Source organism: Tenrec ecaudatus, chromosome X (assembly GCF_050624435.1).
Source record: "Tenrec ecaudatus isolate mTenEca1 chromosome X, mTenEca1.hap1, whole genome shotgun sequence".
In the NCBI taxonomy this organism is placed as follows: domain Eukaryota; kingdom Metazoa; phylum Chordata; class Mammalia; order Afrosoricida; family Tenrecidae; genus Tenrec; species Tenrec ecaudatus.
In genome coordinates, this window is record NC_134548.1 from 86,130,806 (window position 1) to 86,145,877 (window position 15,072).

The following is a 15,072-nucleotide window of genomic DNA, read 5'->3' on the forward strand; positions in this document are numbered from 1 at the left end:
CCATCTGCAGCCTCAGTGTATTGGCTTAAAAATATATGTACATAGGCCAATACATTTTTATGGATTAATGTATTTACATAAGTGCACACCTCTGTTATTATCCCCATCTATGCTTTGCTTCATAGAGCTTGCCTCTGTTTCCTTTTGCCTCCTCCTGCCCCATCATGCCTTTCCCCCTTCTTCCACCTCATAGTGCTTCCTCTCTACTAACTTGGTGTTGCTCTAATACTCATAGGATCTCTACCCTCTCCTAGATGCTGGTTCCACTTCCCTAGTTGTTACCCTGTCCATGGTGCCGTACGCTCACCACACCCTTCTCCCCACCTCCTTCTTTTCCCTCTACCTTCCGGGGCCATTCGCCCCACTGCCTTCTCCCCGAGCTTCCCTCCCATGACCGTCCATATAAGTGGGGAAACCAGCATTATCATAGTCCAAGCAATAAGAAAACATATAGTTGAAAAAAGAAATGGAAAGAGAAAACTTTGAGAAAAATAAAACCCTACATAGGTCCAGGTCTGTTGACTGACCCCATAAGTCAGGGGAGATCCGGGGGTTGACCCTCCTAGCCCGAAGTCCAAACTTGGGGGTCCTCGGGTGTTCTGTGGATCAGCTTTTCTCCAATTGCTTATCTGTTATACTCCACTGTCTCTCTGCCACATGTCTCCATTAATATTCCCTGTGACTGTTTGCTCCAGTTAGGGGACAACATGTCTTGAGTTGTTGGTAGTCTCACAGTCCTCTTTGAGCCTTAGCAGCTCCAGGCAGGGACCTCCTCCTTTGGGCATGGTGTGTCTATATGGAGTTTAGGCTGACTGCCTCTTTCTCTTTTTCCTTCTTGGTTTGATTCTCTGTGCACAAGGTAAATCGGTTCCTTTCCCCCACCTGATGGTATAGTGTCGTTCTCTGCGGCACACACTTCCAGGAAGGTGGTGAAGCTGGCTCTGATTGGGGCCAGCCCTGTAGTTCAGTCTTTTCATGCTTTAATCATGTTATTGGGGGCTCGTACAACTCATCACAATCCATCCATCCATCCATCCATCCATCCATCCATCCATTTTGTCAAGCACATTTGTACATTTGTTGTCATCATCATTTTCAAAATATTTTCTTTCTACTTGAGCCCTTGGTATCAGCTTCTTATTTTTCCCCTCCCTCTCCTACTCTCCCTCCCTCATGAACCCCTGATAATTTATAAAATATTATTATTTTCCTGGCTTTGTTAACATCCAGTTCCTTTCCCCAGCTCCCCCTCTCCCATGTCCCCCTGGAAATGCTGGTCCCATTGTTTTCTCCTCCGGATTGTTTATCCCACCTATCTTATCTAGATAGACATGAAGAGACAATAACGTGCACAAAAACAAGACAGTAGAATAAAGCAACAAAAGAAAACAACAACAAAAAATAACAATGGAGGGAAAAGGCCTATAAATAGTTCAAGATTTGTTTGTTGATCTTTTAGTGTCTTTTCTGGTCGAGTCTGATAGGGTGCCACACCCTGGCCCCACAGTCTATTTTTGGTATTCTCCCAGGACTTCATTGTTCTGCTACCCTTGCTATTCTGTTACTCACCCTTAGTGTTTGCTTCTGTGTGGTGGGGTCCGATTGAGCACAGTCCCAGCACTGTGTCTCTAGTGTTGTCCCCCATAGCACTATGGGTCAATGAGGGCCATCCTGTCAACTGGTGGGGTCGGCCCTATGATCCTCTCTGTGCTTTGGCTGCTCTCAGCAGGAATATCATCCTCGAGGCTTGGTAGGCCAGCCATATACTCCACTCTCTCTCCTTCCCCCTTCGTTTGCTCCTTTGTGCTCTGATAAGACATGTCCCTTACGCTGAGCTATAGCTTCAGTGCTGTCCTCTGAAGTGAATTTTTCTGGGGTGAGGCGGGTCTGTCCACATAGTTAGAATTGGGGCCATCCCCTCAGACATCTATATTGGTTCCCTGTTTCATGCCGGTATGTTGCATTCATGTCTTGGTGCACTGGGTTAAATCTGGTCCCTCTTTCCCTGTGGAGATATAAACAACACCCTCCCTTTGGAAGGGTTATTGCCCTGTTCCCTGGCTACCCATGTCTTTTTTCATCCCCTCCTTTTTAGTTGGCTACCATATGTATCCCTGGATTGGGTCTGGCCCCTGCCATACTACCTGGACTTCACCCCTGGAATGTATGTATACACTACATTTTTCCCTATGCCTTTTTGCATTATTTTTTTTTTTTTTGCGCAAGCTCCAATTAAGTGAGATTTTGCAGTGGAACTGGGGCACTTAAAATATTTGGCCGCCTGGGTCCTCCCCACCAATATCTCTGAGACAACAGCTGGGTATCAAATGACTTTAGACTTTATCTGAAGGAAAGGTATAAATGGAAGAACGGAAATGGATGCTTGGGTACAATTTCTAGAAAAGGGATAGGTCACATGCAGGCGCTGCCTTGGTGACTTGGGGAAGGCCAGGCTGCCGCTTAGCTCTCTCCATCAATGTCTCCCAGGGTATGCTTGTCGGAGAGATACTCGGCCAGGCCGGAATCCGGGGCCCCCCATCTTGTGCAGGTTAGTGACGTAATAGCCCAGCTCTTTGATGGACTTCACCTGCTCATCCAGGTAATGTGTCTCGATGAAGTCACAGAGATGGGGTCGTTCCTGTCCGTGGCCAGTTGGTGCAGCTCCAGCAGGGACTGGTTGACGCTCTTCTCCAGGTGCAGCACACACTCCGTGGCATTGAGCCCGCTCTGCCAGTCGTCACAGTCTGGTGTCTTGATATCCCGGAGGAAGACTCGGCCCCCTCGTTGGTTCTGCAACTTCATCAGTTTCTCGGTGTGTTCTCTCTCCTCATGAGACTGGTGCAGAAAGTATTTGGGAAAGTTCTTTGGAGCCACGTCATCCCGGTCGAAGCAGTAAGACATGGACATGTAGACGTAGGAGGCGTAGAGCTCCAGGTTGATCTGACGGTTGATGGTGGCCTCTTGAGTCCTGGTTGTAGTTCTGGCGCACCTGCGAGGGAGACATGGTCATGGTGGCGGTAGAGGCCTGAAGGCAACGAGAGTGCGGCTGAGAGGTGCAGATGGAGGGCGGCCGGTTTTGGGTGGGGAGGCTGGTGAGCGCTGTTGAAGCAGGAGACTGAGGTAGCTCTGCGAAGAATGTCTGGCCCCTTTTGCATTTTTAAGCTTACCTCAGCGAACTGATGTTGTACTTGTCCTTTTGTGCTTGGCTTACTTTGCTTAGCATGATTTCCTCCAGTTCTTCCCATTTGGCAATATGCTTCATACATTCATCACTCCCTTTTAAGGATATGTAGAACTCCATTGTATGTATGTACAAGTTTTTTAATGCATTCATCTGTTGATGGAAATCTGGGTTGTTTCCAACTCCTTGCAATTGTGAACTGTGCCGTGATGAACATTGGAGCACAAATGTCTGTCCTTGGTTTGTTTCTTGCCTGTTCTGGGTATATGCCCAGTAAGGCAATTTCTGGTTCATAGGGTAGCTCAATTGTCATCTGTTTTAGATATCACCAAATTGATTCCATAGTGGCTGTACGTATCTACAGGTCCACCAGCAGTGGATGAGAGTTCCTATCTCTCCACAGCCCCTCCAACACTTGTTACTTTCTGATTTTTCGAATTGGGCTATATTTGAGGGTGTTAGGTGGTATCTCCTAGTTGTTTTAATTTGCATTTCTCTTATGGATAGAGATCTGAAACATTTTCTCATATGTTTATTGCCCATTTGGATTTCTGCCCTTGTGAAACTTCTGTTCTGGTCCTTTGTCCACCTCCTCAGTGGGCAATTTGTTTATTTCTTTTTGGAAGTTAGCAGAGTACCTTAGACTTTAGTAAAAAGGCATTTGTCTGATGTGTCCTTGTTAATGATGGTTTCCCAGAGTGTGGGCTCTCTTATTAATATGTTGGTGAATTCTTTTGATGTACACGGGTGTTTTATCTTCAATATACCACACTTGTCAATTTGTGACTCATCTGTATTTGTGTCCTTCCCTATTTCTGATAGCCTATGTATTCCCTGTGCCAAAGTTCTCAGATTTGTCCCAATTCCTTCATCTATGACCCTAATAGATTGGGGTTTTACCTCACAGTCTGTGATCCACCTCGTTTATTCTTGTGCAAGGAGTGAAGTATGGGTCTTGCTTAATTTTTCTGCAGGTATGTATCCATTTTTTCCCCAGCACCTCTTGTTGAAGAGGGCTTCCGCTTCCCATTTGATAATTTTGGGAGCCCTTATCAAAGATCAGTTGTCTGTTTGCTGATGATTTTATTTCTGGATTTTCAGTTCTTTTCCATTGGTCTGAGCATCTGTCATTATCCCACTACCATGCCATTTTGACCACTGTGGCTGTAGAATATGTGCTAGAGTCAGGTAAAGCAACCTCTCACACCCTGTCCTTCTTGAGGAGTTCTCTGCTAATTCTTGGCTTCCTCCTTCTCCATATGAAGTGGGTAATCGGTTTTTTCAAATTCTTTGAAGAAAGATGATGATATTTGGATCGGGATAGCATTAATATTATCTAGTGCCTTGGGGAGAACTGGCATCCTTACTATATTGAGTCTTCCAATCCATGAGCATGGGATATTCTTCCATTTGTTGAGGTCACACTTAGTTTCTTGTAATAGCGTCTGTATTTTTCCTCGTACTAATCTTTTTTTTTTTTTTTAAGTCTGGAATATCCCTAGTTATTTCAATTTGTGTTTGGCTGTTGTGAAGGGCACCACCTTTTTGATCCCCTGTTTAGTGATCTAGGATCCGCCACTCTGCCATATTCCTCTATTGCATCCAGTACTCCCTTGTGGAGCTTTTTGAATTTTCCATATATAAAATCATATCGTCTGCAAATAATGATAGTTTCACCTCTTCTTTCCCCAGGCAAATACCTTTAAAGTCTTTATTTTATGTTGTTAGCTAGGATCTCCAGCATGATATTAAATAAGACTGGGGACAAGTGGCATCCTTGTCTGGTCCCCTTTTTCAGTGGGATTGTTTTCATCTTTTCCCCATTGACTACCACATTGGCTGTTGGTTTTTTATATATAGCTTGTATTATATTGAGGAATTTTCCTTCCATTTTATCTTCTTGAGTGTCTTAAACAGGAATTGGTATTGGATGTTGTTGAATGTTTTTTCCGCATATATTGATATTATCATGTGATTCTTATAATTTTTCATGTCACTGCAGCAAATAATACTAATGGTCTTTCGTATGTTGAACCATCCCTGCCTCCCAGGTATGAATTCCACTTTGTCATGGTGAATTATTTGTTTTATATATTTTTTATTCTATTAGTCAATATTTTGTTAAGGATTTTTGCATCAATGTTCATTAGGGACATTGATATGTAGTTCTTGATTCTTGTGGGATCCTTGCCCGGTGCATGTATCAGAGTTATACTAGCTTCATTGAAAGAGTTTGCTGTCTTTTTTAAGTTCTGGAACAATTTGTGTAGGATTGGTGTCAGTTCTTCTCTGAATGCTTAGTAGAATACTCTTGTGAAGCCACCTGGTCCAGGGGATTTTAATGTTGGTAATCCCTTGATAACTTTGTCTATTTCTTTTATTGCTATGGGTCTGCTGAGATTCTTTACATCCATCTGGGATAGTCTAGGGCAGGATTATTTTTCCAAGTATTTGTCCATGTCTCCCAAGTTGTTGAATTCATGGAGTATAGGCCTTCATAGTACTGTTTAATTATCCTTTGGATTTCATTATGGTCTGCTGTAATATCCCCTATTTCATCCGTCATTCTTGCTATTGAAATTTGTTCCTTCCTTACTTTGGTTTGGTTTGCCAGCAGTCTGTTGATACTGTTAATCATTTCAAAGAACCAACTTTTAGCTACATTAATTTTTCCCATATTTTTCTTGTTTTCCCTCTCATGAATCTCAGTCTTGATTTTTATTATTTATTTATTTTTTGCTATTCGTAGGATTATCCTGTTGTCTCTGCTCTAAGTTTTATGTCTGCATATCAATCATAAGTTTCTCTTCCTTTTTCATGTGTGCCTGTATTGAATTCAAATTTTCTCTGATAACTGCCTTTGCTGTGTCCCAAAGGTTTTGTTACAACATATTCTCATTTTTATTGGTTTCTAGAAACTTCCTGATTTGTTCTCTGATCTGGGCCAGTACCAACTCCTTTTGCAATAGAGAATTATTCATCCTCCAATTGTTTGCCATTGTTCTCTTAAGCATCCTTTTATTGATTTCCAGCCTTATGGCATAGTGGTTGGAAGAGAAGTCTATATGACCTCTATATGCTTGGATTTACACAGATTCAACTTGTGTCCCAACATGTGGTCTTTCTTGGAGTATGTATCATGTGAGATTGAAAAGAATGTGAGGTTTTTTTTTGGTATTTGTGTGGAGAGCTTTGAAAATGTCTATCAAGTCAACTTGTCTAATCACTAGCCTCCATGTTAAGCTTCTTTCACTATGATCTATATTTCTCTGAGGGTGGCGTATTAAAGTCACCTACTATAATTGTTGAGCCTGTGATATCTTTTTTCATCTTTTGAAGGGTTTGAAGAATTTCACAGGAGTCTTTTTGGGTGCTTATACATTTATTATGCTCATCAGTTCTTGGTCTCCCGTTCCCTTGAGCATTATATAGTGCCCCTCCTTGTATGTTATTATGGCTTGCACCTTGAGATCATTTTTTCCAAGATTGGGAGTGCAACCCTGGTCTTTTTTTTTTTGAATTGCCATTTTCTTGGAATATTTTCCTCCAGCCTTTGATTGTCAGTCTATTTTTGTCTGTAATCTTGAGACGTGTCTCCTGTAGGCAGCAGATTGATAGGTTGTGTTTTCTAAGCCAGTCTGCTATTCTCAGGCTTTTAAATGCCTGCGTTCAGTCCATTGATATTCAGGGTTATTACATCCATCTGAGGACTCTGTGTTGTCATGTTGTACCTTTTGTTTTGGGTGTTTTCCTTCCTTCCTTTCTTATCAGTGTTTTGGTCATGTGAGTGTGTGTGTGTGTGTTTCATTCTTGACTTCTTTCCACCCTTAAGCCAATGCTATTTGGGGGGCTGTTTTCTCTTGTTGCCTTCTGGGTGGGGTTGTTCTATGTGGTGGTCTCTTATTTGTGCTCAGTGAGTACTGTTCTTCTGCCCATACTGGGTTGTCAAGGTTCTCTTGTAGGGCTGGGTTTCTTTTAACGTAGTTTTTGAGTTTTTCTTTGTCTGGGAAGGCTCTTCTCCTTCTATCTTGATAGACAATTTGGCTGGCTTTATATTATTTTTCTTCAATTTTTGGAATATGTTACTCCACTCTCTCCTCTTCTTCATGGTCCACTGGTAGGTGTGGGAATATTCTTATTTGGGTGCCTTGATATGTGATTGCTTGTTTTTCCCAAGCTGCTCTCATGATATTCTCCGATTTCTCAAAGTTGGATAGTTTAACTATTATGTGCTTTGGTGACTACTTGGGATCAGTCTAGCTGGTGTTATTTCAGCCTACTGAATGGTTGCCTGGTTTTCATTCATAAAGCTAGGGAAGTTTTCCTCCAAGAACTCCCTCATGATTTTTGTTGTTGATTTCTTTGTTATGTCTACCTTTGGTTATCCAATTATTCTGATGTTGTCAATCTTCATAGCATCAGACAAAGCTCTCAGGTTTTCCTCAGCTTCTCTGATGATCTTATTTGACTTTTTTTTCACGTTTATTAAAGTCTGCTTGGTAGTACTCTAGGTCACTGGTGCAGTTCTCTGCTTCCTCCAGCTAGTTGGTCATGTCTGTGAATGTGCTACTGATTTTTGTTATTTTATCCCTAAGCTCTTGGATTTCCATTTAGTGTATGGTATTTATCTCCTCTATAATTTCATCCTTTTTTCTGTATTGTTTCCCCATATGCTTTATGACTCCAAGCAGCATTCTGAAAATTTCTTTCTGTGACAGATCAATGTTTGCTTCTTCTATGCACATCATTAGATTTAGGACTTCTTCCAATATATTGCCTTTTGTTTCTCCTTTTTCTAGTTGAAGTCATTGGGGTTGATTCCTGTTTGCATTGTGTTGTTTTAGAGGAGCCCAGTGTCATTTCCCAGAGATTTGAAACGCATTGAGTTCTCTCTGGGAGACTCGAAGGAATGCTTCTTTGAACGTCCTGCAGTTAATTGCACCATGGGATTGGCTTACCACTTTATCCTCCTGTGGCTTCACTCTTTCCCTAGTCAGCCAATATTTTGTCATTTTGAGAGCAAATTGGATGGTCCTCTCAGAAGATGCTGGCTTTGTGGTTGTGGATCCTCGAGCACTGGATTATCTCATGGGGAACGATGGTGGTGTGAACCACGGCAACTTAGGATGCTACAGAGATGCCTGCTGCGATGGGAGTGCCACAGAAAGCAGGTGGGTGTCTGTACTTTAGTGTATAGTATCACAGATCATGGGTGGAATCGCCCTAGTCAGCTATATTGCCACAGAGTTTGGGCAGAAGTTCCCACAGCAGAGTAGAGTGCTAGAGTGTTCGTGGAGCTGCCTTAGGCCATGTGAGGCACTACAGCAGAGAGGAAGAAATTTCTTTAGTCATGTGGGACCACGGAGCATGGACAGGTGCTCCCACAGCCATGTGGGTGGGATTTCAACTGGAAAAAGGTGGGTGGGTTTTCCGCAACAGCGTTGTTATGCTTCAGAGGGTGGGAAGGATTTCCTCAGCCAAGAGTTACACTGTAGAGAACAGGTAGGTGGGTGGGAGGCAATTTCCCCGGAGGGAGGTGGGCGGGATTTACCCAGTGATATTCTATGCTGCAGATGGTAGAGCTCTCCCAGCTGGGTGAATTGTGGGCATAATTGCCCTAGGCTAAAGGCAGTGGCCTGGAGGTCAGCAGTGGTATATGAGAGAAAGAGAAGAGAGAAAAAAAACTCAGCCCGCTGAGACTGTGGGGGAAAATAGATAAGAGAGTGAAACAAATGCAAAGTTATAACTGAGTCCCGTGGAGCTGGAGAGTTTCAAACACTGTCCAGAGGCAATGGCAAGCTCTGGGTATGTTGAAGTAAAGGCCTTGGGCCAGCCAAAGAAGCCCTGGTCTGGCGGAGACTGTAGCACAGCGAAGGTTGAACCTTAGCTGACCTCCATAGTGGTAAGCCAAGAGCCCACGGCTCCTCAAAACCTAGTGGATCTGTGCTACCTATCTTTATGATCCTCCTTCTGTGATCCAGCAGCATGGAATTTCCCTCTCAGTTGGTTTCTTGCACTGATTTCTGTGGAGCTCCTCTGGTATGTGTGATTTGGTTACTATCTTGATGGAAGTCTCTTTAGGTATTGCATTTAATCTGCTTAATTTCTCCAGAGGTTTGCTGGAATCTTTCCAGAGATTAAGGTGCTTTTTTGCAGCTGGCTCACATCTCTTTTCCCTGGGTAAGATTGTGGGTATTCTTGTAAATCCTTTGGTGAAATCTTTAGATTCACATAAGAATCTAATTTCCAGAAAGTCCCAGTCATCTTGTTTGCTCTGTACTTTTTGTGTGTTTTCAATTACATTTGACAGTGTATTTATGCTTTGTATTAGGCCCTTAGGTTTATTTCTGATTTTCAAATTATGATGCTTTTAGTTCTTGCTTTTACATCTCTGCAAAACTCAAGGTCTTTGAACCATCTTGAGTTCATTTTTGTATATGGTTTGTTATAAGAGCCATTTTTTCCCCCTGTATACTGGTATACTTTTTGGCTAACTCCATTTGTCAAAGAGACTATTTCTTCTAGCATTTGATTAGTTTTTGCCATTTGTCAAAAATCAGCTAACCATAGGTAGGAGGATTTACATCTGAGTTCTAGATTCTGTTACATTGTTCTATATGTACATCACTGTATCATAACCAGGCTATTTTGGTTATTATACCTGTGTTTTGAGATCAGAAAATTTGAAGCCTCTTATTCTATTATTTTTCCTGGTAATTACTTGCTTTTCTGGGTTCCCTTTCCTTTCTATGTACAGTTTATTTGTTCTAATAGCTCTGCAAAGGATGATGTGTTGGGATCTGGTTCTGGATTGTATTATATCTGTATATCACTTTTGGCATTGTTGGCATTTCCATGATGTTTCACAATGACTTCCAGCAAAGTATTGTATTAGAGTGGTCATAAGTGTCATTTTTACCTGTTTCCATGTTTCAAGGGGAATAGTTTCCCTCTCTCACTAGTGAGAGTAATATTAGCGATTGATTTTTTATATATATACCCTTAAATGGGCTAAGGAACTTTTGTTCTATTCTTAGTTTGATGATCATTTTTATCAGGAACAGATGTTTTATTTTTTTCAAATGTTTTTTCTGCATCAATTTATATATTTTCTTTTCCAAAGACTTTGTCACTGTATAAAATTTTACAGTGCATTAATGGGTTTATGCATTCCAGTATATTTACCATTTCAAAAATCACGAAGTACATTTTGTATTGCACTTTATTAAAAATTCATGTTCAAACTTACCCCAGAATTTTAAATGTTATTGCATTGTAAATTAATAATTCTTACACTGAACAAACATTTACTTTATATACATTGTGATAATTTAAAAATATTTACATACTTCCTTACACATTAAAAATAGTCTAGAAATTAAACAAGAATATTTTTCTTTTTATTTCCACATTATAATGCATTTATACGGGCTTACAAAAAGTCAGTATACAGTAAACAATGATTGTTTTTCTTCATTTTTTCTCTCTCTTTTCTTATAAGCATCATTCTTAGTCTTTGGGCATGTTAATTGTTTTATATAAATTATCTATATATGCCCAATGTTTCAAAACCAATGATCATAATGTCCACATGAAAATACCTCATAAATCTGATATTTTGTTCCAAAAGAAGATAAAATAATGGGAAAACTCTCCAGAACAATAATTGTGTCCTAATATTTGGCACCCTTCTTGCGTTGTAAATAATTTATTTTTATAAATGTAAAAATAGCCTTGTTATCCTGAGAAGTGTCTAAACTTCACTACATTTTCTTGAATGATATAGGTAAATATCACCTCTGTACATAAAATAACTTGAATATTCTAAACAGTATGTGCATTTCTGCACATGCTACAGCCCATAGCAAATTCTTCACAAGTATGTAGATGAAAAATGTGAATTGAACATTTAATATCTTCTAGTTCCTTTGGAAACTGTAGATTAGTGTGATAATTCTCCCTTGGAAATGCTAACTATCCTTTGAAATTCATCATTACAGAAATTACAAAAATGTGTTGTTTAAAAACAGAAAAAGACAGCCTGAGCTATAGCAACATTTATATTTTAAAAGCTCTGAGCCATTTTTGTGACACATCTCAGCCTTGGACAGATCAGAACAGCACTACAAATGAGCTCCTTGGTGCCATAATAATTTCCTTGTCCAGCCTCAGCATCACAGTGAGCCTCACCCTCAAAATATGTATTTCTGCATTTTTAGAATAAATAACATGAATACATATCCATAGCATAGATAACTAGGTCATTATTAAACTTCAAATCAGGTGTTGTAATTGTTTCACTCTTATGCAGACATCCATATTCCAATTTCATTAACACCTTTCTTCTGACAACCTCGTAGAGTTTTTAAATTAGATTAAGCAAGCCTTTTATTATTAAGTGATTAATTTTGGTCTTTAAAATGAGATAAGATATAAATTTGAATATTATTCTTGTACTAAGCTATTTGATTTCCAAAACTAACTGATAGCATTATGAATAGAATACATGGCTACGTTTCAGCTTAATGGCTGGTGCTGCTGAAAGTGCTCCAGTAAAAAGTATCATGCACATGTTATCAGGATCTTGCTGCAGTGTGTGGCATTTTTTTTATTGCAGCCATGTATACAGGAAATAGTGTTATCCATTGTTAACCACTCCAAATGGATGTATACGAGAATGAGTCTCATTACAGACAATCTTAGTCATATTCTTAGCAATCTGCATCAGAATAAACACTCCTGTTAACACTGCTTCATTCCTGAAATCATGGGGAAAAAGGTATGCTTCTGAGCTAGTTGTATTTGACTTGCCTGTGGGTTCTAGGACTTCCAGTATTGTCTTGCTTCTTTTATAACCTGCGAAGTGCCATTAACCAGAATAATTTGGTTCTATCATAACCTTCATGAAGGTCAACCTTTAAGGCTTCTTTCTCTTTGAGGAACTGTCTTTGATGAGTTTTGGTCTTATGATGAAGATAAAGGAATGTATTACAACCAGTATATGAATTTCCACATATATTGCCTAACATGATTGGTAAAGTTCACAATGATAATTGTCATGTGTTGCCCATCATTTTGCATACATCTTCCAGAGGAAAGACAGCCAACATGGTACTGATGATAGATACAGTAAAGCAAACTAGAAACCATTTGTTGCATTGGAGAACTAAACTCACTCTTCCATCTTAGTCAAGGCAATGATGGTGATCATGTGACTATTTCCTTTCATTTTATTTACATGGTAAATTGTGTTGGTTGGTTTTTTTTATTGTTAAATCATTCTTGCATACCTAGTATGAATCTTATTTGGTTATTTTTTCTTATATTATTAGATTCTTCGGGTTAGGATTTTGTCCAATTTTTTTCCATCTATGTTCATGAGGGATATTGTTTACCATTCTTTTCTTCAATAATCTTTGATATGTTTTTCTATCAGTGTTATGCTTGCTTTATAAAATAAATGAGGATATTCCATCCTTTTTTCTCTTCGGGAATAGTTTGAGTAGAATTAGTGTCAGCTTTTCTCTGAATGTTTGCTAGAGTTCTCCAGTGAAGCAAGCTTTCTGGGACCAGACCGTTTTTGTTGTTAGTAATGTTTTAATGATTTAATGAATTTCTTCTTTTGTTATAGGCTTGTTTGTATTTTCCACTTCAGTGTGTCAGATTACATAGGTAATATATTTCTAGAAATTTCACTATTTCTTCTAGGTTTTCAAATTTATTGGAATCTAGATAGGTTATTATCCTTCTTATAATCCCTTGGGTTGTTTGGGAAACCCATTTCAATTCTTATTCTGTTATTTACATTTTTCTTTTACTAGAATTGCCAGTGGTTTGTCAATTTCATTGATACTTTCAAATAACTAATGTCTACTCTTGATGATTCTTGGCTTATCTTTATTATTTTTAATTTATTTATTCTCTAATCTTTATTATTTCTCTTCTGGTAGGTTTATTTTGCAGTTATTTTTCTATTTTCTAGATATATTGGGTAGAATTTAATTTTGATGCTTCTTTTGTTGATGTGTGTTTGTTATAGTTAATTTTACTTTAAGAACCTTTTTAGCTGTGCCCCCCAAAATGTTGGGGGGGGTGTGGAGGTGAGTAAAGTGTATTTCAGTATTTCTATAAAGGAAAAAAATACTATGAGCAAAATTATGCAGAAAATGGAAATGCAGTTACTGTATATTTTAGATGAAATCAACTAAAAGGAAGTGACCACACTGGATAAAAACATTTAGAGTTGCAGGTGATGACAATATAGTTCTAGCAGGCATGTAATACTTTTCGAGAGATCTTAGAAACCATTAACAGCTATGAAATGATTTCATTTAGAAGTTTGAAATGATATTCCTTTTTTAATCATTCACAGCATGTATTGGAAACATTCTCATGTGTGTAACCATACAAGGTTTTGTGTCCTTTACTGTCATAATAAGTCAAAGTATTTTTCATAAATATATAAAACTATTTTATCTTAATGCATCAGAAAAGGAGAATCACTCATTTGTTTTCAGACTACCAAAGTTATTTGAGCATTTTTCTAGGTTCATAACTGAAAGTACACATTGGCCTCTCCTTTGATGTGACTGTTTACTCAATTCAGATGTATTCATAACTGTTCAATGTGTGGAATCCAATGTGACCCTTTAAAATATATATTGCAGTTTGCTTAATGGCATAAGATAAGTTCTATTCTGAAGACTATTTCATTACACTGGAAAAGAACATATATTTCACTGTTGTAGATTGTTCTATACATATATATGAGGTCAACTGTTGGTTAGTTCTTCTGATTTTTCTCAGTTTCTATCTAGAAGTTCTGTCCTTCCTCTAAAATGACGTATTAACAAACTATGAAGAACAAAATGGCTGCACACTTTGGAGGAAATGGCTACTGAAAATGTTCTACATAACGTAACATTTTCAGATATTGGTGGTCTAATGCATGGAGGAAGAACACTGTCACAAATAATGCCAGGTGATAGGCCCCGTGAGTTGGAAGGCACTAGAAATATAGCTGAGGAGAAGCTGCTTTCTCAAAATAGAGTTCACCATAGTGATGTGAATGGAGTAAATATTGTGGGAGTGGAGCCTTCAGGATCTTCATTTGCTTATGATGCACAAGTCAAAGTGAGAAGAAACAGCTGCCAAAATTTAGTATTAAGCCATTCAGTTGTCTATGACAGGAAATTTGGAAGACAGCCTCTTGGCCAACTGACTGGAAGAGACACAAAATTGTGCCTGCTCCAAAAAGATGACCCAACATGATTGCTCAAACTAGGGACCAATATTATTGATATCGTGTGCAAGTTAAATTTTGCTGAAGATCACCTCACAATGCTTGCTGCAGTACATTGAAAGGGAACTTCCAGAGGTTTAGGTTGGAGTCAGAAGTGGACATGGAACAAGGGATAGCATTGCTGACTTCATATTGATCATGCCTTAAAGCAGAGAATACTGCTTTAAGTATTCTCTATCTGTATCTATCATCAGTACCATGTTGGACTATGCAAAAGCATTTGACTCTGTAGACCATAGCAAACTATGGAGAGCCTTGAGAAGAATGGGATTTCCAAAACACTTCATTGTGCTCATGAGGAATTTGAACATAGATCAAGAAACAGTTGTGCAAACAGAACATGTTTAAAATCAGGAAAAGTGTGTGTCAGGGTTGTATCCCCTAATCATGCTTATTCAATCTGTATGTTGAGCAAATAATCAGAAAAACTGTAATTTATGAAGAAGAATGTGACACTAGGATTATAGAAAGGCTTATTAATAACCTGAGAAATGGAGAAGACACAACCTTGCTTGCAGAAAGTATGTAAGACTTGAAACGTGCTCATGAAGATCAAGCATTTCAACCTTCAGTGTGTATTAAAATTCAA

At 39.1% G+C, this 15,072-nt stretch overlaps 1 pseudogene; it reads right to left on the reverse strand.

Annotated features, from left to right (window-relative positions):
- Positions 1-2,460: 2,460 nt before the first annotated feature.
- On the reverse strand, positions 2,461-3,010 carry LOC142434526 (ferritin heavy chain pseudogene; annotated as a pseudogene).
- Between the last annotated feature and the right edge of the window lie 12,062 nt (positions 3,011-15,072).